At 48.6% G+C, this 26,907-nt stretch overlaps 4 non-coding genes across 4 annotated transcripts; all 4 read left to right on the top strand.

Annotated features, from left to right (window-relative positions):
• Window positions 1-381: 381 nt before the first annotated feature.
• Window positions 382-454, top strand: TRNAR-ACG (transfer RNA arginine (anticodon ACG)). The gene has a single exon. It is a non-coding gene; the product is annotated as a tRNA-Arg (tRNA).
• An 18,983-nt stretch (window positions 455-19,437) lies between these two features.
• On the top strand, window positions 19,438-19,510 carry TRNAR-ACG (transfer RNA arginine (anticodon ACG)). Its single transcript has one exon. It is a non-coding gene; the product is annotated as a tRNA-Arg (tRNA).
• A 921-nt stretch (window positions 19,511-20,431) lies between these two features.
• Window positions 20,432-20,504, top strand: TRNAR-ACG (transfer RNA arginine (anticodon ACG)). The gene has a single exon. It is a non-coding gene; the product is annotated as a tRNA-Arg (tRNA).
• Window positions 20,505-25,741: 5,237 nt separating this feature from the next.
• Window positions 25,742-25,814, top strand: TRNAR-ACG (transfer RNA arginine (anticodon ACG)). The gene has a single exon. It is a non-coding gene; the product is annotated as a tRNA-Arg (tRNA).
• Window positions 25,815-26,907: the final 1,093 nt, after the last annotated feature.

Genomic DNA, 26,907 nt, shown 5'->3' with positions numbered 1-26,907 from the left:
AGTAGTTTGTTGGTAGTTGTAATGTAGTACTGTCTGCAAAATGTTATATATTGTTATATATAACGGAAGGAATTGTAAGATGTCAGGCTCCAGCTGCATTTCTGCAGTTAGAGGAGGCAAAGCCAAGAAGCCTTTCCCCTCGAATGCAGCATTCATCTCTGCAAAGCAGTAAAGTGAGCAGGGCTCTGAAACTCCACAAACCTGTAGGCTGGCTTCAGAGCTGCGACTTGAAATGAGTTGATATTGTACTTAGCTCCTAGAACTGTGTGTTTTCTATTGTAGAGTGCACCGCTTCATCCTTACTGTCTGTCACACCACCAACTTGTTGCACCTCACCTGTGATTTGGCTATTATTTTTTCTCTGAAGACTTCATACACAGCGGGCCAGTGGCGCAATGGATAACGCGTCTGCCTACGGAGCAGAAGATTCCAGGTTCGACTCCTGGCTGGCTCGATTGATGAGGTACCTTTTTTCATCCAATAATATAAACATTACAATGATCTATAAACATTATGAGAAACTACAGCACGCCTGTAAGACCATGAAGTTCCGTCCTGTGTGCTTTTATAATAAACTGATCTGTAAACCTCGTTACATAAACAGCTACGCATTTGAATTAAGTTACATACTAGGAATTTAACGCCAATATTCATTTTTTAAAGTGGGCCATTCAGAGTTTCTCGAGAGGTCTGCTTTAACTGTAAAACAGATAACTGTCGATTTGCCAAAGGGCCCAATATTTTCATCGAACAATAAATGCTAGTGAATTTAAAAAAAAAGCACCTTTACAAGCGTGGTCTCGAAGGTGCGGACCTTCATAATGGCTGTCACGGATGCAGCTGCTAGTGACTTTTTCCATTAAAACTGGTCAAAATAACGTGGCATCTGCGATACTAGTACATGGCCAATGGCCACGGTTCTAGAAAAATAAATAACAAATGTATTGTGTCTGCGAAACAGTCGTTCTTTCCAGTTGCGATATATTATGTTTGCAAACAGTTGTATTTCCCGCCACACCGCCCTCTGCACTTGCACTGCAGCGGAAAAGAAGTAGTTAAGTCGCGAGTTCTGACCAAATCGAAAAGACTTTGATCCAATCAGAGCAGGGAGCAAAATATACAAAGTGACATCAGTACTCTTTGCCCAATAGAGCAGTGGCTGTTAAAGTTGTTGTGACTTTTATTGCCTGTACATTCGGTGAGTTCCTTAAGTGATCCCTTCATAGAGCTCATTATTTGACTCTTCACTACTTAACGTGAAAGAGCTATAATTTTCCCAGCTTATTCAACCTTTCTAGCGTGCACACTACCGACCATATCCCAGAGCGCATATGCACTGGTCTAGTACTCCGCCCAGTCTTGAACACATAGCAGTGGGCCAGTGGCGCAATGGATAACGCGTCTGCCTACGGAGCAGAAGATTCCACTCGACTCCTGGCTGGCTCGACTCGACTCTGCAAAGTGCTCATTTCATCCCTTTGTTAAGAAGTGCAGTTATTAATGACAACATGAAATTAGTCGTGTGTTAAAAAGTCTCTACTGTACTTTGCCAAAATCGCGGCATTTTCAATAAAACATATAGAGGGGAAATGGACACAAGTATCATTTTTTTATTTAATGGCGTAAAACAAAAGATGCATTCCCGGATGCTCTGTTTTACTTGTAAAGAAAAGAAAGGTTACAGTCGTCTTGACAAAGAACTTATTTTTTATGGGAAAATAAATTATTGTGACATACACATGTAGCGCACTATTATAGTTGAACCAAATCTAACCTTCTCCCAGAGGAACACCGGGTGATCGGGGAGGGGGGGGGGGGGGGGGGTGATGGGGGGGGGGAAGAGTGTGTGCTTTTCTTTTTTTTCTTGAAACATGACTAAGAAAGCTGTGTGTCAACGCATGCCCGAAGGCTGCTCCTTGATGCAATACATCGCGTGCTTTTATTCTATTTTATTTTATTTATGCGTTTTTATATAGCGCAGACTTTACCGGAAGGTGTCAGAGCGCTTCACAATACTTCACAATAGGAACAGAACTGATACATGAGAACATTACAAGTGAACAAATTACAAAAGCAAACGTTACATTGCATGAGGCAAAAGGGACAATCGTGAGCCAACAAAATACAAGAGGTAAGAAACGGTGCATTACAGGAGGAAAAAGTGACACGTGTGCAGGTTACAAAAGCATATAAAGTAAACATAAAGGTATAATACTGCAATATATGGAGGACACTCAAACACAAGGAGCCTGTCCTTTGGGCCCGGGGACACGCTTCCCGCCGCCTCCCACCCCCATGCTCTGTGACGCCTCGTCGAGCGACCTGGAGGGTTAGAAGCGAGTAGTGCCCTGACGCTGGAGAGGCCCACCACGTGGCTACAGGGGCCCTGTCTGTCTTCCGGCTCCTCACCCCCAGCCTCACTGCGCACCCTGCCGGCCCCTGGCCTCTGGCAGTGAGCATCAGCTGTCGCTTGAAGACCCTGGTCCTTGCAGTGACGCTTCCCGCGAGGCGTTTAGTTTGGAAGACGATGATGATGAGGTGTACTTCGAGTCCTTCGTTGGCAGAGATGGTGCGCGGAGTCGGCCGCCACCAATGTGCGACGTACAGATCCCAGGATCCCCGGTACATGCTCTGATCGACACTGGGTCATTCGTGAACGTCATGGACAGCATCCAATATGAACGTCTATCCCTTCGCCCACCTCTCTCTCCATCCAACGCTAAAATCTACACCTAGAAACAGTGTAGATCAGGCCCAGCTCTGCGGCCTAGGTATTCCTACCCCCGGTGCTACGGCACCACAGGGTGTACAGAGCTCGATGGGGGTACAGCGCTCCTCGGAACACCGGTCAAGCACGAAAGTAGCCCACGTGCGTACATATCAGTGTGTGCTGAGGCTTCTGGCGTCAGTGGCCTAGTCATTACCAAAGGAAGTACCCAACCAATACTTACAGCGCCTGCTGCCTTCATTGTGTGACCACAGGCGCAAGGCCAACAGGATGCTTCCTGGCAGGCCACGGTATCTGAAAGACTGCAGAACTGATTTTGTTTGTTCATAGCATATAGTAGTTTGTTCGTAGTTGTAATGTAGTACTGTCTGCAAAATGTTATATATTGTTATATATAACGGAAGGAGTTGTAAGATGTCAGGCTCCAGCTGCATTTCTGCAGTTAGAGGAGGCAAAGCCAAGAAGCCTTTCCCCTCGAATGCAGCATTCATCTCTGCAAAGCAGTAAAGTGAGCAGGGCTCTGAAACTCCACAAACCTGTAGGCTGGCTTCAGAGCTGCGACTTGAAATGAGTTGATATTGTACTTAGCTCCTAGAACTGTGTGTTTTCTATTGTAGAGTGCACCGCTACATCCTTACTGTCTGTCACACCACCAACTTGTTGCACCTCACCTGTGATTTGGCTATTATTTTTTCTCTGAAGACTTCATACACAGCGGGCCAGTGGCGCAATGGATAACGCGTCTGCCTACGGAGCAGAAGATTCCAGGGTCGACTCCTGGCTGGCTCGATTGATGAGGTACCTTTTTTCAACCAATAATATAAACATTACAATGATCTATAAACATTATAAGAAACTACAGCACGCCTGTTAGACCATGAAGTTCCGTCCTGTGTGCTTTTATAATAAACTGATCTGTAAACCTCGTTACATAAACAGCTACGCATTTGAATTAAGTTACATACCAGGAATTTAACGCCAATATTCATTTTTTAAAGTGGGCCATTCAGAGTTTCTCGAGAGGTCTGCTTTAACTGTAAAACAGATAACTGTCGATTTGCCAAAGGGCCCAATATTTTCATCGAACAATAAATGCTAGTGAATTTTTAAAAAAAGCACCTTTACAAGCGTGGTCTCGAAGGTGCGGACCTTCATAATGGCTGTCATGGATGCAGCTGCTAGTGACTTTTTCCATTTAAACTGGTCAAAATAACGTGGCATCTGCGATACTAGTACATGGCCAATGGCCACGGTTCTAGAAAAATAAATAACAAATGTATTGTGTCTGCGAAACAGTCGTTCTTTCCAGTTGCGATATATTATGTTTGCAAACAGTTGTATTTCCCGCCACACCGTCCTCTGCACTTGCACTACAGCGGAAAAGAAGTAGTTAAGTCGCGAGTTCTGACCAAATCGAAAAGACTTTGATCCAATCAGAGCAGGGAACAAAATATACAAAGTGACATCAGTACTCTTTGCCCAAGAGAGCAGTGGCTGTTAAAGTTGTTGTGACTTTTATTGCCTGTACATTCGGTGAGTTCCTTAAGTGATCCCTTCATAGACCTCAGTATTTGACTCTTCACTACTTAATGTGAAAGAGCTATAATTTTCCCAGCTTATTCAACCATTCTAGCGTGCACACTACCGACCATATCCCAGAGCGCATATGTACTGGTCCAGTACTCCGCCCAGTCTTGAACACATAGCAGTGGGCCAGTGGCGCAATGGATAACGCGTCTGCCTACGGAGCAGAAGATTCCAGGTTCGACTGCTGGCTGGCTCGACTCGACTCTGCAAAGTGCTCATTTCATCCCTTTGTTAAGAAGTGCAGTTATTAATGACAACATGAAATTAGTCGTGTGTTAAAAAGTCTCTACTGTACTTTGCCAAAATCGCGGCATTTTAAATAAAACATATAGAGGGGAAATGGACACAAATATCATTTTTTTATTTAATGGCGTAAAACAAAAGATGCATTGGGAGAGAGGGGTGGGGGGAGAGTGAGCAGACCCAAAAACCATTGAAGTGTGAAAAAGGCCGCTTTATTGGAACAGGTGCACATTTACAAATACACACAACTCGGCAACCGCCTCACAATCTAAATCACAACCCAAGTTTTTGTTCGTTTTAATTTCAAACCCCAAACCCCGCCCCCACCCCACACCCTCCATCACAACCACCCCCACCCGTACATACCCAACACAAAACCATACAAACCCCAATAACATTATAACATTATAACATCACCTAACAAATATAAAATATCACATCTCCGACTATAAACCAACTGATCATATCCCCCGACCCATATTCTCCGAACCCCACCTCAATCAATCTGAAAAATCCCCAAACAAGATCCGATTACAACTAACGGGTCCAAACTTGGCCCAAAATTGACCATCACATAGCAAAACCGCCACGCACCTGTCCCAAGCGACAAAAGAACAGCATAAAGACCCCATGAACACATGTTTCAAACCGCAGCCAACAAATAAATAAATAATAGAAAAAATCCCCTAAAAAGGGGGAGGGAGGGAGGGACAAAATATTCTAAGCTCAACCGGCCACCAGGTCACCAAGCCTAAAATGGTGCCCGGAGCGAGGAGCCCCGCCCATTTATAGGAGAACGCACAATACAACCAAAACCAGCCCAAAAAACGCCCAATGGAACCTGCTAGAATAAAGACCCCCACCCAGATCTCCCAAACCGCCCGGGGGAGGAGACCTCCCGGGGGTCGGCTGCCCTCCCCCAAGCCCCCCTTGGGAGAGAGGGGTGGGGGGAGAGTGAGCAGACCCAAAAACCATTGAAGTGTGAAAAAGGCCGCTTTATTGGAACAGGTGCACATTTACAAATACACACAACTCGGCAACCGCCTCACAATCCAAATCACAACCCAAGTTTTTGTTCGTTTTTATTTCAAACCCCAAACCCCGCCCCCACCCCACACCCTCCATCACAACCACCCCCACCCGTACATACCCAACACAAAACCATACAAACCCCAATAACATTATAACATTATAACATCACCTAACAAATATAAAATATCACATCTCCGACTATAAACCAACTGATCATATCCCCCGACCCATATTCTCCGAACCCCACCTCAATCAATCTGAAAAATCCCCAAACAAGATCCGATTACAACTAACGGGTCCAAACTTGGCCCAAAATTGACCATCACATAGCAAAACCGCCATCCAGAAAGCCGTGGGGTGAAAGACTGATACGGAGAGAGCCCCACCTTTCTGCCCCCCACACCGACCAAAAACAGGGGGGGGGGATGGGGGGGGGGAGGGGAGCGAGGGAGAGCACATAAGCAAAAGGAAAGGAAACCAAGAACTACCACAACGACTCCCACTTATTCACCAACAAACTGTTGCACAGTCAAACAGCGAGATAGAACCTCCCGCAACTCCAGCAGATATAGGTCCATACCCATACGGGACAAATGGACACCGTCCCCCCTAAAAAATTCCACCGCATCATATTTAATGTCACTATGAACGATGCGCCCGAAACCCAAGTCCCTACAAAAACGGGAAACCTCCAGATTCACTTTCCTCCGGGATTTATCCACCGCCTTCGGTTTCAACGCATACCTCCAAACCCTCCGCGGCACCATTTCCGTCCAAATGACATGACAACCCGACCACTGGCTGTGCAATAAGGCCAAATCCTTTTTAATTGCCCGGAGCAGGACAACCCCCTTAACAGAACCCATGTCATTTTCACCCAAATGGAGCACCAGAACATCCGGGCAAACCCCCCCTACCAACCAAGAATTCAAAGCAGGGATAAGGTCCTTCCATAACATACCCCCCCTACCCTTCCAAACCACATTAAACAAACGATCATTGAAACCCAACGATGAGCCAAAATAACTCTGACGAGCTTGAACTTGAGCTCTCTTAACGAAGGAATGGCCCACGATCCAAACTGTAATGTAAGCAGCCCGAGGACCAGCCACAGAACCTGTAAAAGAAAACAGAATCAGACAGGCAAAACAGATGAAGACGCCAGCGCTCCAGCAGCCTCATCGCGAACATAGCGCCGAAAACAATTAGAAGTCCAGCGCCCCAGACCCATGATGTCCTCCCTCGACCAGCCCCTGTGGAAGGCCTCCGTGGCCGCCCCAATCCTAAAGGAATGAGTACCGTATAAAGACCCATCCAAACCAATATGTCGCAGCGCTTTACGCAGCACCATGCGTAGTTGATAATTTGTCACACAAGAACCATTGGTATGGCGAAAAACTAGAAGATCTAAAGGCCCACCCGACAGTTTCTTCCAACAAATAGCCCATTTTAAAGGGCACGTTTCCGGAGGCGAAACCGCCTCCAACCAGACACCCTTACCCATACTCCTCTGATCCGTTTTGGAGTGTGAGAGCCAGATGTGGACCCCCCGCTCCGATATTTGAACATCCCCCCACAGAAGGCCAGGGGAGGACCTGTTGCCAAGCAATTCAGACACACGAAAGGCTCCAAAAAACATCCACACCATCAACGTTGCAAACAAACACGCTTCCACTCGGTCAGTACACACGACCGGGAGAACAGAAATAACTTGAAACAGCCTTTGCCAAGACAAAGGGGATCGCAAAGTGCGTATAGCACCACTCTCTCTAGACCACCCCTCCAACATTCTCCTACCCAACTCCCCAGCCGACGGAGAGTAACCCCACAAAAGCTTACCCATGAAAGAAACACCAGCTAGTTTACCAGAAATAGTGATTCTAGACAACTTCTTATCCATCAAAACCAAAATGAACTGTACCACATCCTCTGACCGTTGCCAATCCAGTTCCCGCCAACAAGCACCCGACTCCAAAAACTCCTTCCAGGCTAACTCATACGCTGTCCTCGTGGAAGGGGCCAGGGAACCTAAAACCAGGTGAAGGACCCGGTGTTGCCTACCGTCCACAGGTGGTCTGGCATGAGAGTCGGCTCCTCGTCTGCTTCCAAAGCAAGCCCACGGAATCTCTCCCACTGTGAACGAGACAAAGCATCCGCAATGTCATTGTCCACGCCAGGAACGTGCAGGGCCCGAAAACAAATATCATGTTTCAGACAACCCAACACAAACACTCTCAAAAGCTTCAAAATCTGGGGATCTCTGGCCGACTGTTTGTTAATCACCTGAACCACGGCCATATTATCGATCCGAAAGAGAACCTTTTTGTGGGCCAACTCCGCCCCCCACAGTGTGACCGCAACAACCACAGGAAAAAGTTCCAGAAAAGCAATACTTCTACCACCATTCTTCCACTGCGGGGGCCACTGTTGAGCACACCACTTTCCTTGCCAGTAGAGACCAAAACCCTCACTACCAGCGGCATCAGAGAAGATCTGTACCTCCCAACACCAATCCACCTCCCAACACAAAGGCACCCCATTGAAGGAATGTAAGAAGAAGACCCACATACGTAAGTCCTCTTTCACCCCCGCAGACAGTCTCACTCGATGATGTGGAAGGGAATGACCAGACAAAGCTCTACCCAACCGCCTACAGAAAGTCCTACCCGCCCGAACCACTCTGCAGGCAAAATTCAGATGTCCCAGCAAAACTTGTATCTCTCTCACAAACACCTTCTCTTTCCCCAACATATGTCCAACCAGCACAAGCATTTTCTGTTTCTTGTCCAACGGAAGACGAGCCTGCATCAAATGAGAGTCAAGCTCGATCCCCAAAAAAGACATGGTCGCGCAAGGACCCATGGTCTTCTCCGGGGCCAATGGCACACCCAAGTAACTCATCAATAATTGAAAAGATGTGAGAGCCGCTTGGCAAACCAATAAATTGGCAGCACCCACAAAAAAGAAGTCGTCCAAATAGTGAGTGACAAGGTCATGGCCACTCTGTGTAGTAAACCACCATTGAAGAAATGTGCTGAAAGTTTCGAACAACGCACAAGACATGGAACAGCCCATTGGCAACGCCTTGTCCACGTACCATTTTCCAAGGAAATGGATGCCCAGAAGACCCCAGTCTTCAGGATGGACTGGAAGGAGCCGAAATGCGGATTTGATGTCGCATTTTGCCATCAGAGCATCAGGGCCCGCAGAGACAACCAGCTGCATGGCTACATCCACCGATGAATAAGATACCGATGCAGCTTCAGTATCAATGAAATCATTCACCGACCCACCCTCAGGCCACGATAGGTGTTGAATGAGCCGGAACTGACCAGGCTCCTTCTTGGGGACTACACCAATAGGAGATACAATTAGGTTCTCCAGAGGCCAATCATCAAACGGGCCCGCCATTCGACCTTCACTCACCTCCTTGTCCAATTTCGACTGTACAATATCAGGGTGTTCACTCGCTGACTTCAAATTCTTGGACCAACGTCTTAAACGCGGTCCTTCATACCCCAAACGAAACCCCACCTGAAAACCCAGCAACAAGACCGACCGCAGCCCGGCAGGCTCGTAGTCCCGTAAAGCAGCGGCCAGTCGAGTAACATTAACCGGCGTACGAGCCTTTGGGCCCAGCACCGGATGAAGACTTCCCTCCCCTGGGAGCTGAGGGTTGCTGAGGTGGCACGAAAGTTCCTGTACTCTGTTGGGAACCCTGGGGGCCCGATGTCCTAGGACCCCAGCAACGGGACAACGGATGGCTCTTCCTACCACACTGTGAGCATTCGTGACGGAATTTACAGAACTGTCTAGTACAGGTCCCGGTATTAAAGTCCCAACATGTGCCGGTAGGCGACTGGGAAGTAGAGATGGCCCCCACCCCTCCCCGGGTGGGACGGGACTGAAAGGGACGATATAATATAGGAAGACCGCTGGCTGTAAAAATGGTTTTACCAGAGGCAGACGACCCCATCGTTTGCTGCCAAAGGTCAGAGTCCAACTCACCCCATTTCGCCTCCGGATCCCAAGCCATACGTGCCCTAAACTCCTCATCATATTGAGCCCAAGCATAATCATTCCTAGTTAGCTGAGCCTTACGGATAACATCCATGTACTTAAATAAGGACACGCAGCGCTCAGGGAACTTCTCACAGTAGACGCTGGCAAAGATTAAAAAGGCCGCCGTCCAATTTTCTATAGTCAAAGGCACCTTAGGGCGTTTCGCCAATTCAAACTCCTCCTCCTTGGAACCCTCTTTAGCACGAACCTCCCTGTGGAGCAATTTCAACAGTTCCACATACTCACCATTCCATATCTTTTCCTTCGTACTGAGCATCAAATGAGCCCCCAAAGGCTTCGTAACACTCATGTACGGCAACTTTTTGATTTTAAGCTCTTTACTGTGGAGTACATTTTTCGTAGTGCCCAAACCAACAGTGGACGTGCCACTATCCACCTTTTCACTTGTATTGACAGCATCCCCGTCTGTACCTACACCTTGATCTCGTACCACACGTCCTTTATGTAGTTTCCCATCCTTTTCAGGAGCCATTAAATCTACACCAACACCAATAGACACCATATTGGGCCGCACGGCCTGAACCACATTCTCACCTGTACGTAAAAGAGGCGGTTGACTGGCTTCCGTCCTCCACGCCGTCTGTGCACCGTCGTCCGCCCTCCGAGGAGCCCTCACCGCGGGGCCGAGCACTCGTGGCCTTGACGATTCCACACGACTCCGAACCACTTGGTCCTGTAACATATCACGAGAAACATTAACATGCCCCCCCCCAGACACCAACTCACGAACTTCACCCTCTTCAGGGCTATCCTCATCATAATCTAGAATGAGTGATTCCTCCAACTGAGGGGGGGCAGGGACAACCACTGAAGTCTGCCTTGACTCCACCGTATGTGAACGACCATGGGCCTTACTAGCCCTCACTCTGGACCTAGGCGGGGAGGACGACTGAACTCATCTATACATCTCCCCACCAGAACTACTGACAACCTGTTGACTTCCAGAGAAAGATAAACCAGTAGTATAACCACCACGTGGCACGAGAGAGGTCGTACGTAACCCGCTCCCATGTACAAAGTTGGAGTCCAACGCTGAGGACGGGAAGGTCGTGCCGGACCCGGAAGCACCGCCCATGTGGAAATCCCTCGTTGGGACCACCGAGGTCGTAGTAAACCTGCGTGTGATGGCCGCGACGGGATCCCTCGAAGGTATGGGACGTGCCGCGCTAGGCTCCACCCGCACTTCTCCTCGGCGTACCCGGGCTGCCTGCCGCCCTGCCAAGTCTGCTGCCGAAGGTCGAGCTTCTTCCTGTAAAGAAAAAGGCCGGACTGGTGTGCCGGGTCCCTCACAAAAACCAACTCTATGTGCAGAGGACAAGCCGCCAACAGTAAAACCGCCACCCCTGCCAGACACCATAAAACTTCCAGAACTAACAGCACTCTTCCTTTTTAAAGCATCGCAAAGCCGAGGAGACGGCGGACAAACCTCCTCATCCGAGCTACCATCCAACACAGCCTGAATAATCCGCGAAGCAGTTCCCTGAGGATCCCAATCCTGAACTCCCCTAACAGAAACCGCACCCCGAGATGCAGGCCCCGAAACCACCTTCCTACCAGGACACTGAAACTCCCCAGCCAGCCTATAAAAAGACCCTTCTCCCTCCTCACCGTGCCGAGCAACATCCTCTCCACTCACAACCCCCCCGATAGGAAGGTCTCCCACCACCTCCAACTGATGGAAACCCCCCACCGAGCCGCCTGCGTCACCCAAATCCCCACCCGGCATAAGCATGGCAGACCGCCCAACACCCTCCCCCAAACCCATCTGGGCCCATTCCCCCTCCCCCAGAGGACTGCCACCCCCGGACACAGCTTCCCCCCCAACGGATCCTGAGGGAGAAAACAATAACGGACTCTGTATATCCCTCCCCACCGAACGAACAAGCACTCCACGGCCCTCAGGCCCTCCAACTCCAGTATTCGATACCAAAGGACGCGCGATGGGCACACCTACTGCACCACCGTCAACCGTTAATGGCACCTGAACTACATGGCGGCGTATAACGCTCAAAGGAGCGACCACCTCCTGCATGTCCTGACCCGAAGCAACCCGTAACGATTGCTGCGCCACAGAAACCTCATCCAAAATGGCCTCCGCCCGCCCCGCTTGAGTGACGTCAGTCCCCACCCCAGCGGAGGCAGAAGCCGAACGCCGCGTGCAACCACGTTGCCTGGAAGCACGACGGCCCCGCAAAACGGGAGCAGAGGCTGCTCATTCCCGCAAACCCACCTCGGAAACAACCCCCTCCACAGGATGAAAACCACCTTCCCCAGCCACTTCCAACAAAGAGGAATCCAAAGAAACGGACGGATCAGAAGAACTAGCATCACTCCCCCGCCGGGCCCTAGAACCCGCCCGCCGAGTCCTGGGACGACCCCGCTCACTTACCCCATCCTGCCTCCGACGTTTCGGGGAGTAACAAGCTGCCACCACAGCCGACACCCTCGCAGAGGCCTCCCGCTGGGGGCGCGGGGTCTCAGTCTGACCCCGGTCGCCAATGACCAGGTCCAAACGCCCCGCCTCGCTAAGTAGGCGAATAGCCTCCAACACTCGGTAATCCTCACCAGACATGACCACGAATCAGAAAGCACAAGGAAACAAGACAAAAAATTCTAAGCTCAACCGGCCACCAGGTCACCAAGCCTAAAATGGTGCCCGGAGCGAGGAGCCCCGCCCATTTATAGGAGAACGCACAATACAACCAAAACCAGCCCAAAAAACGCCCAATGGAACCTGCTAGAATAAAGACCCCCACCCAGATCTCCCAAACCGCCCGGGGAAGGAGACCTCCCGGGGGTCGGCTGCCCTCCCCCAAGCCCCCCTTCCCGGATGCTCTGTTTTACTTGTAAAGAAAAGAAAGGTTACAGTAGTCTTGACAAAGAACTTATTTTTTATGGGAAAATAAATTATTGTGACATACACATGTAGCGCACTATTATAGTTGAACCAAATCTAACCTTCTCCCAGAGGAACACCGGGTGATCGGGGGGGGGGGGGGTCGGGGGGTGAAGAGTGTGTGCTTTTCTTTTTTTCTTGAAACATGACTAAGAAAGCTGTGTGTCAACGCATGCCCGAAGGCTGCTCCTTGATGCAATACATTGTGTGGTTTTATTTTATTTTATTTTATTTAGGCGTTTTTATATAGCGCAGACTTTACCCGAAGGTGTCAGAGCGCTTCACAATACTTCACAATAGGAACAGAACTGCTACATGAGAACATTACAAGTGAACAAATTACAAAAGCAAACGTTACATTGCATGAGGCAAAAGGGACAATCGTGAGCCAACAAAATACAAGAGGTAAGAAACGGTGCATTACAGGAGGAAAAAGTGACACTTGTGCAGGTTACAAAAGCATATAAAGTAAACATAAAGGTATAATACTGCAATATATGGAGGACACTCAAACACAAGGAGCCTGTCCTTTGGGCCCGGGGACGCGCTTCCCGCCCCCCCGCTCTGTGACGCCTTGGCGAGCGCCCTGGAGGGGGAGAAGCGAGTAGTGCCCTGACGTTGGAGAGGCCCACCACGTGTCTACAGGGGCCCTGTCTGTCTTCTGGCTCCTCACCCCCATCCTCATTGCACACCCTGCCGGCCCCTGGCCTCTGGCAGTGTGCATCAGCTGTCGCTTGAAGTCCCTGGTCCTTGCAGTGACGCTTCCCGCGCGGTGTTTAGTTTGGAAGACGATGATGATGAGGTGTACTTCGTGTCCTTCGTTGGCAGAGATGGTGCGCGGAGACGGCCGCCACTAATGTGCGACGTACAGATCGCAGGATCCCCGGTACATGCTCTGATTGACACTGGGGCATCCGTGAACGTCATGGACAGCATCCAATATGATCGTCTATCCCCTCGCCCACCTCTCTCTCCATCCAACGCTAAAATCTACTTTTAGAAACAGTGTAGATTAGGCCCCACTCTGCGGCCTAGGTATTCCTACCCCCGGTGCTACGGCACCACAGGGGGTACAGAGCTCGATGGGGGTACGGCGCTCCTCGGAACACCGGTCAAGCACGAAAGTAGCCCACGTGCGTACATATCAGTGTGTGCTGAGGCTTCTGGCGTCAGTGGCCTAGTCATTACCAAAGGTAGTACCCAACCAATACTTACAGCGCCTGCTCCCTTCATTGTGTGACCACAGGCGCAAGGCCAACAGGATGCTTCCTGGCAGGCCACGGTATCTGAAAGACTGCAGAACTGATTTTGTTTGTTCATAGCATATAGTAGTTTGTTCGTAGTTGTAATGTAGTACTGTCTGCAAAATGTTATATATTGTTATAAATAACGGAAGGAGTTGTAAGATGTCAGGCTCCAGCTGCATTTCTGCAGTTAGAGGAGGCAAAGCCAAGAAGCCTTTCCCCTCGAATGCAGCATTCATCTCTGCAAAGCAGTAAAGTGAGCAGGGCTCTGAAGCTCCACAAACCTGTAGGCTGGCTTCAGAGCTGCGACTTGAAATGAGTTGATATTGTACTTAGCTCCTAGAACTGTGTGTTTTCTATTGTAGAGTGCACCGCTACATCCTTACTGTCTGTCACACCACCAACTTGTTGCACCTCACCTGTCATTTGGCTATTATTTTTTCTCTGAAGACTTCATACACAGCGGGCCAGTGGCGCAATGGATAACGCGTCTGCCTACGGAGCAGAAGATTTCAGGTTCGACTCCTGGCTGGCTCGATTGATGAGGTACCTTTTTTCAACCAATAATATAAACATTACAATGATCTATAAACATTATAAGAAACTACAGCACGCCTGTTAGACCATGAAGTTCCGTCCTGTGTGCTTTTATAATAAACTGATCTGTAAACCTCGTTACATAAACAGCTACGCATTTGAATTAAGTTACATACTAGGAATTTAACGCCAATATTCATTTTTTAAAGTGGGCCATTTAGAGTTTCTCGAGAGGTCTGCTTTAACTGTAAAACAGATAACTGTCGATTTGCCAAAGGGCCCAATATTTTCATCGAACAATAAATGCTAGTGAATTTTTTAAAAAAGCACCTTTACAAGCGTGGTCTCGAAGGTGCGGACCTTCATAATGGCTGTCACGGATGCAGCTGCTAGTGACTTTTTCCATTAAAACTGGTCAAAATAACGTGGCATCTGCGATACTAGTACATGGCACATGGCCAATGGCCACGGTTCTAGAAAAATAAATAGCAAATGTATTGTGTCTGCGAAACAGTCGTTCTTTCCAGTTGCGATATATTATGTTTGCAAACAGTTGTATTTCCCGCCACACCGTCCTCTGCACTTGCACTGCAGCGGAAAAGAAGTAGTTAAGTCGCGAGTTCTGACCAAATCGAAAAGACTTTGATCCAATCAGAGCAGGGGGCAAAATATACAAAGTGACATCAGTACTCTTTGCCCAAGAGAGCAGTGGCTGTTAAAGTTGTTGTGACTTTTATTGCCTGTACATTCGGTGAGTTCCTTAAGTGATCCCTTCGTAGAGCTCAGTATTTGACTCTTCACTACTTAATGTGAAACAGCTATAATTTTCCCAGCTTATTCAACCTTTCTAGCGTGCACACTACCGACCATATCCCAGAGCGCATATGTACTGGTCTAGTACTCCGCCCAGTCTTGAACACATAGCAGTGGGCCAGTGGCGCAATGGATAACGCGTCTGCCTACGGAGCAGAAGATTCCAGGTTCGACTCCTGGCTTGCTCGACTCGACTCTGCAAAGTGCTCATTTCATCCCTTTGTTAAGAAGTGCAGTTATTAATGACAACATGAAATTAGTCGTGTGTTAAAAAGTCTCTACTGTACTTTGCCAAAATTGCGGCATTTTAAATAAAACATATAGAGGGGAAATGGACACAAATATCATTTTTTTATTTCATGGCGTAAAACAAAAGATGCATTCCCGGATGCTCTGTTTTACTTGTAAAGAAAAGAAAGGTTACAGTCGTCTTGACAAAGAACTTATTTTTTATGGGAAAATAAATTATTGTGACATACACATGTAGCGCACTATTGTAGTTGGATCAAATCTAACCTTCTCTCAGAGGAACACCAGGTGATCGGGGGGGGGGGTGGCGGGGGGTTGGGGGGGGTAGAGTGTGTGCTTTTCTTTTTTTCTTGAAACATGACTAAGAAAGCTGTGTGTCAACGCATGCCCGAAGGCTGCTCCTTGATGCAATACATCGTGTGGTTTTATTTTATTTTATTTTATTTAGGCGTTTTTATATAGCGGAGACTTTAACCGAAGGTGTCAGAGCGCTTCACAATACTTCACAATAGGAACAGAACTGCTACATGAGAACATTACAAGTGAACAAATTACAAAAGCAAACGTTACATTGCATGAGGCAAAAGGGACAATCGTGAGCCAACAAAATACAAGAGGTAAGAAACGGTGCATTACAGGAGGAAAAAGTGACACTTGTGCAGGTTACAAAAGCATATAAAGTAAACATAAAGGTATAATACTGCAATATATGGAGCAGGGCTTTAAGTGGGCCGGGTCTGTCCGGGTCTGAGCACCGGCAGTTTTTTTTTGGGGCCCTCGAAACGGGTCTCTATCGGGCTCTATTTTCCCGGCTGGCAAAGGTAGTCCGTTCTTTATTTTATTTTTTTCAGACCCGTTTCGAGGGCCCCAAAAAAAACTGCCGGTGCTCAGACTCTGCCTCTGCCCACTTAAAGCCCTGGCGGTTGCTGCTCGGAAACCTCTCTGTGACATTTTGCACTACTGCAGTGAGAGCTCAGTTTTCTCACTCAGTAGTGGTCACGGCATGACGTCCACGGCACGACATCCTGCCAGGTGAGCTTTGTTGGAGGAAGGGAAATCCTTTAAGAGAGCCATTTTCTCTCAGGATTTCCCTTCTCTCCTCTCTTTCCAGCGCAGAAGGAACGTCGTGGTGGTGCCAGTGCTTCGTGGATGATGAAAAACTGAAGAGGCAGAGGCCCCCAGGCAGCCTGCTCCAGCACGACCTACCCGACCTTCACTTGATGAATTGGCGCCGTGTTTAGAATTGAAGAGGTCGTGGAAATTAGTTTTAGCATTTTTCACCTGTGGAGTCCCATCCTTGATCGGTCAGTGCAGTGGATTATCCCCACAGTTTGCTTATAAACGTTTTTTTGTTTCAGCTTGCAGAACGTGTAGATTCTAGTCACAAACTTGCATCTTTGTTTTTTATGCGTGTTTTGTTATCGACAGACAAGTGCCTCCTGGCAAGGGACTGTACTCTGCAACTAATTGTTTTGTCACTTTTAGTTTCTTGATGCTTATCTTTGACTCTGAAATGTATATTATCCAAATGGTACGTCGAAAAACTGTACAGTTTTAGTTGGGAGAAAGTCACGGGGGTGGGGGCATTAAAGGGACTGTACAGGTGGTTGGGGCCTGCATCTGGGCTGGAGAGGTGGAGATGGCCGGTGTCTGTGCTGGTGGGGTGGGGATGGCCGGTGTCTGTGCTACAGAGGTGGGGATGGCCGGTGTCTGTGCTGGAGAGGTGGGGAGGGCCTGTGTCTGTGCTGGAGGGGTGGTGAGGGCCTGTATCTGTGCTGTAGAGGTGGTGGGGGCCTGCCTATGTGCTGGAGAGGTGGTGGGGGCCTGCCTATGTGCTGGGGAGTTGGTGGGGGCCTGCCTCTGTGCTGGAGAGGTAGTGGGGGCCTGGATATGTGCGGGAGGGGGCATGGGGGCCTGTGTGCTGTAGAATTGGTGAGGGCCTGGATATGTATAGGAGAGGGGAGGGGGGCCTGTGTCTCTGCTGGGGGGGGGGATGGTGAGGCATGTGTCTGTACTGGAGAGGTGGTGAGGGCCTGTATCTGTGCTGTATCGATGGCGTGGGCCTGTATCTGTGTTGGAGAGGTGGCGAGGGCCTGTATCTGTGCTGGAGAGGTGGGGAGGGCCTATGTCTGTGCTGGAGGGGTGGTGAGGGCCTGTATCTGTGCTGGAGAGGTGGCGAGGGCCTGTATCTGTGCTGGAGAGGTGGGGAGGGCCTATGTCTGTGCTGGAGGGGTGGTGAGGGCCTGTGTCTGTGCTGGAGAGGTGGCGAGGGCCTATGTCTGTGCTGGAGGGGTCGGGAGGACTTGCGTCTGTACTGGAGAACTAAGTAATGTCCTGATTTGTTACCTTTGCCTCAAATTGTAAAGCGCTCTGGTATCCTGCGGAATCAAGTTTGTGCTATTTAAAACTTTATAAATTAATTTTTCTTTAAATCCTGTGAGCAGCAGTTAAACCCTAACAGGGCCATATATCCTGCTCAGTTTATCAAGAGGGCAGCTCCCAGGCAGTTGGAGAGCTGAAGGCCATGCACATTCATCAATGTTATTTTGCTGAGAGGGCACAGATAGCAGTCGGATTGCCCTGTAGTTTTTCAAATTTGATGTCCTCTCTGAGCCATGTCTGGCAGTAAAAGGGGGTTTTAGCAGGATGCGACTTCATGATTTTCTTAAGCACACAATGCTAGTTATCTTGATTTAGACCACGCCCCTACTCTGATAGACCACGCCCTACTTGGATAGGCCACACCCCTTTAAGAGATTAGCCACTCCCCTTTTAGAGCACCCCCAGTTTTTTTTTCCCACTTAAAGCCCTGATATGGAGGACACTCAAACACAAGGAGCCTTTCATTTGGGCCTGGGGACGCGCTTCCCGCCCCCCCGCTCTGTGACGCCTTGGCGAGCGCCCTGGAGGGGGAGAAGCGAGTAGTGCCCTGACGTTGGAGAGGCCCACCACGTGTCTACAGGGGCCCTGTCTGTCTTCTGGCTCCTCACCCCCATCCTCATTGCACACCCTGCCGGCCCCTGGCCTCTGGCAGTGTGCATCAGCTGTCGCTTGAAGACCCTGGTCCTTGCAGTGACGCTTCCCGCGCGGTGTTTAGTTTGGAAGACGATGATGATGAGGTGTACTTCGTGTCCTTCGTTGGCAGAGATGGTGCGCGGAGACGGCCGCCACTAATGTGCGACGTACAGATCGCAGGATCCCCGGTACATGCTCTGATTGACACTGGGGCATCCGTGAACGTCATGGACAGCATCCAATATGATCGTCTATCCCCTCGCCCACCTCTCTCTCCATCCAACGCTAAAATCTACTTTTAGAAACAGTGTAGATTAGGCCCCACTCTGCGGCCTAGGTATTCCTACCCCCGGTGCTACGGCACCACAGGGGGTACAGAGCTCGATGGGGGTACAGCGCTCCTCGGAACACCGGTCAAGCACGGAAGTAGCCCACGTGCGTACATATCAGTGTGTGCTGAGGCTTCTGGCGTCAGTGGCCTAGTCATTACCAAAGGTAGTACCCAACCAATACTCACAGCGCCTGCTCCCTTCATTGTGTGACCACAGGCGCAAGGCCAACAGGATGCTTCCTGGCAGGCCACGGTATCTGAAAGACTGCAGAACTGATTTTGTTTGTTTATAGCATATAGTAGTTTGTTGGTAGTTGTAATGTAGTACTGTCTGCAAAATGTTATATATTGTTATATATAACGGAAGGAATTGTAAGATGTCAGGCTCCAGCTGCATTTCTGCAGTTAGAGGAGGCAAAGCCAAGAAGCCTTTCCCCTCGAATGCAGCATTCATCTCTGCAAAGCAGTAAAGTGAGCAGGGCTCTGAAACTCCACAAACCTGTAGGCTGGCTACAGAGCTGCGACTTGAAATGAGTTGATATTATACTTAGCTCCTAGAACTGTGTGTTTTCTATTGTAGAGTGCACCGCTACATCCTTACTGTCTGCCACACCACCAACCTGTAGCACCTCACCTGTGATTTGGCTATTATCTTTTTTCTGAAAGCTGGATACACAGCGGGCCAGTGGCGCAATGGATAACGCGTCTGCCTACGGAGCAGAAGATTCCAGGTTCGACTCCTGGCTGGCTCGATTGATGAGGTACCTTTTTTCAACCAATAATATAAACATTACAATGATCTATAAACATTATAAGAAACTACAGCACGCCTGTTAGACCATGAAGTTCCGTCCTGTGTGCTTTTATAATAAACTGATCTGTAAACCTCGTTACATAAACAGCTACGCATTTGAATTAAGTTACATACTAGGAATTTAACGCCAATATTCATTTTTTAAAGTGGGCCATTCAGAGTTTCTCGAGAGGTCTGCTTTAACTGTAAAACAGATAACTGTCGATTTGCCAAAGGGCCCAATATTTTCATCGAACAATAAATGCTAGTGAATTTTTAAAAAAAGCACCTTTACAAGCGTGGTCTCGAAGGTGCGGACCTTCATAATGGCTGTCACGGATGCAGCTGCTAGTGACTTTTTCCATTAAAACTGGTCAAAATAACGTGGCATCTGCGATACTAGTGCATGGCCATTGGCCACGGTTCTAGAAAAATAAATAACAAATTTATTGTGTCTGCGGAACAGTCGTTCTTTCCAGTTGCGATGTATAATGTGCGCAAACAGTTGTATTTCCCGCCACACCGCCCTCTGCACTTGCACTGTAGCGGAAAAGAACTAGTTAAGTCGCGAGTTCTGACCAAATCGAAAAGACTTTGATCCAATCAGAGCAGGGGACAAAATATACAAAGTGACATCAGTACTCTTTGCCCAAGACAGCAGTGGCTGTTAAAGTTGTTGTGACTTTTATTGCCTGTATATTCGGTGAGTTCCTTAAGTGATCCCTTCATAGAGCTCAGTATTTGACTCTTTACTACTTAATGTGAAAGAGCTATAATTTTTCCAGCTTATTCAACCTTTCTAGCGTGCACACTACCGACCATATCCCAGAGCGCATATGTACTGGTCTAGTACTCCGCCCAGTCTTGAACACATAGCAGTGGGCCAGTGGCGCAATGGATAACGCGTCTGCCTACGGAGCAGAAGATTCCAGGTTCGACTCCTGGCTGGCTCGAGTCGACTCTGCAAAGTGCTCATTTCATCCCTTTGTTAAGAAGTGCAGTTATTAATGACAACATGAAATTAGTCGTGTGTTAAAAAGTCTCTACTGTACTTTGCCAAAATCGCGGCATTTTAAATAAAACATATAGAGGGGAAATGAACACAAATATCATTTTTTTATTTTTATTTTTATTTTTTAATTTTTGAAAACCTTTATTGAGCACTATTCATAAGACAAATACGGGCCTACAACCATCCGGCCGGCCTCGACACTTCTGAAGCTTGGTAGCAAATTATACGTCCACTCGGTAGCACGTCAGCATGTAGAAGCATACAACAAGTGGTACAGTAAATCCACGTGCCCCAAGTGTCAGGAAATAGTAAGGTTAATTTTAAAATAATTTTATATATAAGGAGATACAGAAGCTAGAACGGATCAGTGTACAGAACATACATCCAAGTAATAAATGGGCAACGTCCATCAGGAGATTCCACTTACAGTAAACATATCTAAAATGGCGGCACAAAGCTAGAATACCAGGATGATGAAACATAGTGAGATGTGCCCCCCAGCCGTTACCCTCCTAACACCAGTCCCACCCACTGACCCAGGAAAAAGCACGTAAGAAAGAAGAACAGAAAAAGAGAAAAAGAAGGCCCATAGAAACAAAAAACGAACCGAAGAAGACCCCCCACCCTACACGCATGCCGAGGCTATGGCCTACCCCCCCCTAGCAGTGTGTCTGTCGCCCCAAAAAGAGAACCCGAAATGTAGAGAGCAAGTAAAGAAAGAAAAGAAAAAGTCCATAAAATCACGGTAGAGCATAGGGAGAGAGAGAAGAATACACCACCCTACTACTCCCAGGAAAAGAAAAAGCGGGGAGGAGCCCATCCAACAACCGAACTCCCGGCCTCCCTCGCCGTCAGTGTCTCCTGCGCCATGCACAACACAATGTCAAAAAACTGTACACCCGGTAGATCAGAATCAGTAACACCCAGTACCTCAGTCCAGCGCAAGTCCTCCCCCCAGCAGAAGAAATAGACAACAGGAGAAATCGACAGTGACGTGCAGCAGAAAAACAGGACATTAAAGACTACTCAGCCAGTATTATAAAATGTGTTTCAGTCCAGGTCCCCGCCAGCCGATCCAACCAAAGCGACAACAGGCAATCCATCAACCCTGTCCGGACCGGCAGAATTTCTCCAGGCCTGTCCATTGCTGCGAGACGCCTTTAACCAGGACAAAGAAGCAAGATGGCCGCTTACGAGGAGAGGGAACAATGAAGACTCCTTGTGCCGCTGGGTCCCCAACACAGCAATAACATACCCCAGGGGCTCCAGTGATAGAGGCAGCGAGGGGGACATTCGACGAGGAAAATTAGCTGCCGGGCCCCAGTGGATAGTTTGTAGACAAAGTCATCGCGTCAAAAGTAGAGGGTGCCTCTGCAACTGTAACATCGTCGATGGGTAGACACAGTACCTTGTAGCCAGGAGAATGCCTCACCACCGTCTCTTCATTCGGCAACATTGTATCCCCTCCAGGATGGAACAGGGGCGGCGGGGGATCATCCAGCCGGGATCGCCCCGTGTCAGGCATTGCCTCATCAAGTCTCCGGACCAGTGCCCGGGCAAAGCTCCGCATTGCCGCTTTCAAGTCCATGAGGGCGGCCAGGATATCGCCGCAGTTCGGGTCACTCCGTGTCAAAAGCCGGTCCGCGCTATCCCACCGCTCCCTCGATACGGTCACCGGCACCGGGGCATATGGGCCCACAGTCACTGCAGACCCAGGATCAGCCAGCGTCTCGGCAGGAAGAACAGGCGCCATGTCCATCTCTGCTGCAAACAATTAGTGGCGATACGGGGGTGACCACGGTAGCCAAAGAAGCAATGGTGCAGCCGCCAGGGGAACTCCGTGTACAACTCGGAGGCAGCACAGGATGAGAGCCCTCCACGTTTCCCGTGGACATCGGCCGTCCACTGCAGGAAAGACGCACCAAGATGGAGTGCGCCCGTTTCTCTACGGAGTGGCAGAGGAGAGCTAACCGTGGGGGGCTTCAGCGTCGTCCACGCCACCAGCAGCGCGAGAGAGAGTCTGACCCAGATGGAAGGGTCCGACTCCGGTCGTCCGGGCAGCGCTCTACTCCCCCGTGGTCGTCAGCGTTTCACCAGCTCGTCTCCCCGTCCACGTCCCTCGGCTTCCAGCGGCGTCCATCAACGCAGGGTCCAGGGGAAGCGCTGGAGGTCGGAAAAAACACCGAGTCTGCCGCCAAATCCGCCGGTAAAGGTACCAGAAGAACGCCAGTCACTTCAGCGCCAGTATTTCACTGTGGTAGGACGGCACAGGTCAGGATAAATGATCAGGATTTCTAAAAGAAGCCAGACGGCTTACGGAGCCGGGAGCTCAAGCGTCTGTCCCGTCCGCCATCTTGGCTCCTCCCCATCATTTTTTTATTTAATGGCGTAAAACAAAAGATGCATTCCCGGATGCTCTGTTTTACTTGTAAAGAAAAGAAAGGTTACAGTCGTCTTGACAAAGAACTTATTTTTTATGGGAAAATAAATTATTGTGACATACACATGTATCGCACTATTATAGTTGAACCAAATCAAACCTTCTCTCAGAGAAACACCGGGTCATCGGGGGGGAGGGTGATGGGGGGGGTAAGAGTGTGTGCTTTTCTTTTTTTCTTGAAACATGACTAAGAAAGCTGTGTGTCAACGCATGCCCGAAGGCTGCTCCTTGATGCAATACATCGTGTGGTTTTATTTTATTTTATTTTATTTTGGCGTTTTTATATAGCGGAGACTTTACCCGAAGGTGTCAGAGCGCTTCACAATACTTCACAATAGGAACAGAACTGCTACATGAGAATATTACAAGTGAACAAATTACAAAAGCAAACGTTACATTGCATGAGGCAAAAGGGACAATTGTGAGCCAACAAAATACAAGAGGTAACAAACGGTGCATTACAGGAGGGAAAAGTGACACTTGTGCAGGTTACAAAAGCATATAAAGTAAACATAAAGGTATAATACTGCAATATATGGAGGACACTCAAACACAAGGAGCCTGTCCTTTGTGCCCGGGGACGCGCTTCCCGCCCCCCGCTCTGTGACGCCTTGGCGAGCGCCCTGGAGGGGGAGAAGCGAGTAGTGCCCTGACGTTGGAGAGGCCCACCACGTGTCTACAGGGGCCCTGTCTGTCTTCTAGCTCCTCACCCCCATCCTCATTGCACACCCTGCCGGCCCCTGGCCTCTGGCAGTGTGCATCAGCTGTCGCTTGAAGACCCTGGTCCTTGCAGTGACGCTTCCCGCGCGGTGTTTAGTTTGGAAGACGATGATGATGAGGTGTACTTCGTGTCCTTCGTTGGCAGAGATGGTGCGCGGAGACGGCCGCCACCAATGTGCGACGTACAGATCGCAGGATCCCCGGTACATGCTCTGATCGACACTGGGGCATCCGTGAACGTCATGGACAGCATCCAATATGATCGTCTATCCCCTCGCCCACTCTCTCTCCATCCAACGCTAAAATCTACTTTTAGAAACAGTGTAGATTAGGCCCCACTCTGCGGCCTAGGTATTCCTACCCCCGGTGCTACGGCACCACAGGGGGTAAAGAGCTCGATGGGGGTACAGCGCTCCTCGGAACACCGGTCAAGCACGAAAGTAGCCCACGTGCGTACATATCAGTGTGTGCTGAGGCTTCTGGCGTCAGTGGCCTAGTCATTACCAAAGGTAGTACCCAACCAATACTTACAGCGCCTGCTCCCTTCATTGTGTGACCACAGGCGCAAGGCCAACAGGATGCTTCCTGGCAGGCCACCTTATCTGAAAGACTGTAGAACTGATTTTGTTTGTTTATAGCATATAGTAGTTTGTTCGTAGTTGTAATGTAGTACTGTCTGCAAAATGCTATATATTGTTATATATAACGGAAGGAATTGTAAGATGTCAGTCTCCAGCGGCATTTCTGCAGTTAGAGGAGGCAAAGCCAAGAAGCCTTTCCCCTCGAAGGCAGCATTCATCTCTGCAAAGCAGTAAAGTGAGCAGGGCTCTGAAGCTCCACAAACCTGTAGGCTGGCTTCAGAGCTGCGACTTGAAATGAGTTGATATTGTACTTAGCTCCTAGAACCGTGTGTTTTCTATTGTAGAGTGCACCGCTACATCCTTACTGTCTGTCACACCACCAACTTGTTGCACCTCACCTGTGATTTGGCTATTATTTTTCTCTGAAGACTTCATACACAGCGGGCCAGTGGCGCAATGGATAACGCATCTGCCCACGGAGTAGAAGATTCCAGGTTCGACTCCTGGCTGGCTCGATTGATGAGGTACCTTTTTTCATCCAATAATATAAACATTACAATGATCTATAAACATTATAAGAAACTACAGCACGCCTGTAAGACCATGAAGTTCCGTCCTGTGTGCTTTTATAATAAACTGATCTGTAAACCTCGTTACATAAACAGCTACGCATTTGAATTAAGTTACATACTAGGAATTTAACGCCAATATTCATTTTTTAAAGTGGGCCATTCAGAGTTTCTCGAGAGGTCTGCTTTAACTGTAAAACAGATAACTGTCGATTTGCCAAAGGGCCCAATATTTTCATCGAACAATAAATGCTAGTGAATTTTTAAAAAAAAGCACCTTTACAAGCGTGGTCTCGAAGGTGCGGACCTTCATAATGGCTGTCCCGGATGCAGCTGCTAGTGACTTTTTCCATTTAAACTGGTCAAAATAACGTGGCATCTGCGATACTAGTGCATGGCCATTGGCCACGGTTCTAGAAAAATAAATAACAAATGTATTGTGTCTGCGGAACAGTGGTTCTTTCCAGTTGCGATGTATAATGTGCGCAAACAGTTGTATTTCCCGCCACACCGCCCTCTGCACTTGCACTGCAGCGGAAAAGAACTAGTTAAGTTGCGAGTTCTGACCAAATCGAAAAGACTTTGATCCAATCAGAGCAGGGAACAAAATATACAAAGTGACATCACTACTCTTTGCCCAAGAGAGCAGTGGCTGTTAAAGTTGTTGTGACTTTTATTGCCTGTACATTCGGTGAGTTCCTTAAGTGATCCCTTCATAGAGCTCAGTATTTGACTCTTCACTACTTAATGTGACAGAGCTCTAATTTTCCCAGCTTATTCAACCTTTCTAGCGTGCACACTACCGACCATATCCCAGAGCGCATATGCACTGGTCTAGTACTCTGCCCCGTCGTGTACTGATAGCAGTGGGCCAGTGGCGCAATGGATAACGCGTCTGCCTACGGAGCAGAAGATTCCAGGTTCGACTCCTGGCTGGCTCGACTCGACTCTGCAAAGTGCTCATTTCATCCCTTTGTTAAGAAGTGCAGTTATTAATGACAACATGAAATTAGTCGAGTGTTAAAAAGTCTCTACTGTACTTTGCCAAAATCACGGCATTTTAAATAAAACATATAGAGGGGAAATGGACACAAATATCATATCTTTTATTTAATAGCGTAAAACAAAAGATGCATTCCCGGATGCTCTGTTTTATTTGTAAAGAAAAGAAAGGTTACAGTCGTCTTGACAAAGAACTTATTTTTTATGGGAAAATAAATTATTGTGACATACACATGTAGCGCACTATTATAGTTGAACCAAATCTAACCTTCTCTTAGGAACACTGGGTGATCAGGGAGGTGGAGTGGGGTGGGGAGGGGGGAGGGAGAAGTGTGTGCTTTTCTTTTTTTTCTTGAAGCTGTGTGTCAACGCATGCCCGAAGGCTGCTCCTTGATGCAATACATCGTGTGCTTTTATTTTATTTTATTTTATGTATGCGTTTTTATATAGCGGAGACTTTAACCGAAGGTGTCAGAGCGCTTCACAATACTTCACAATAGGAACAGAACTGATACATGAGAACATTACAAGTGAACAAATTACAAAAGCAAACGTTACATTGCATGAGGCAAAAGGGACAATCGTGAGCCAACAAACTACAAGAGGTAAGAAACGGTGCATTACAGGAGGAAAAAGTGACACTTGTGCAGGTTACAAAAGCATATAAAGTAAACATAAAGGTATAATACTGCAATATATGGAGGACACTCAAACACAAGGAGCCTTTCATTTGGGCCTGGGGACGCGCTTCCCGCCCCCCGCTCTGTGACGCCTTGGCGAGCGCCCTGGAGGGGGAGAAGCGAGTAGTGCCCTGACGTTGGAGAGGCCGACCACGTGTCTACAGGGGCCCTGTCTGTCTTCTGGCTCCTCACCCCCATCCTCATTGCACACCCTGCCGGCCCCAGGCCTCTGGCAGTGTGCATCAGCTGTCGCTTGAAGACCCTGGTCCTTGCAGTGACGCTTCCCGCCAGGTGTTTAGTTTGGAAGACGATGATGATGAGGTGTACTTCGTGTCCTTCGTTGGCAGAGATG

Source organism: Lissotriton vulgaris, chromosome 5 (genome assembly GCF_964263255.1).
Source record: "Lissotriton vulgaris chromosome 5, aLisVul1.2, whole genome shotgun sequence".
Classification (NCBI taxonomy): domain Eukaryota; kingdom Metazoa; phylum Chordata; class Amphibia; order Caudata; family Salamandridae; genus Lissotriton; species Lissotriton vulgaris.
The sequence above is the reverse complement of the archived record's forward strand: the minus strand, read 5'-3'. Positions and strand labels throughout refer to the sequence as shown.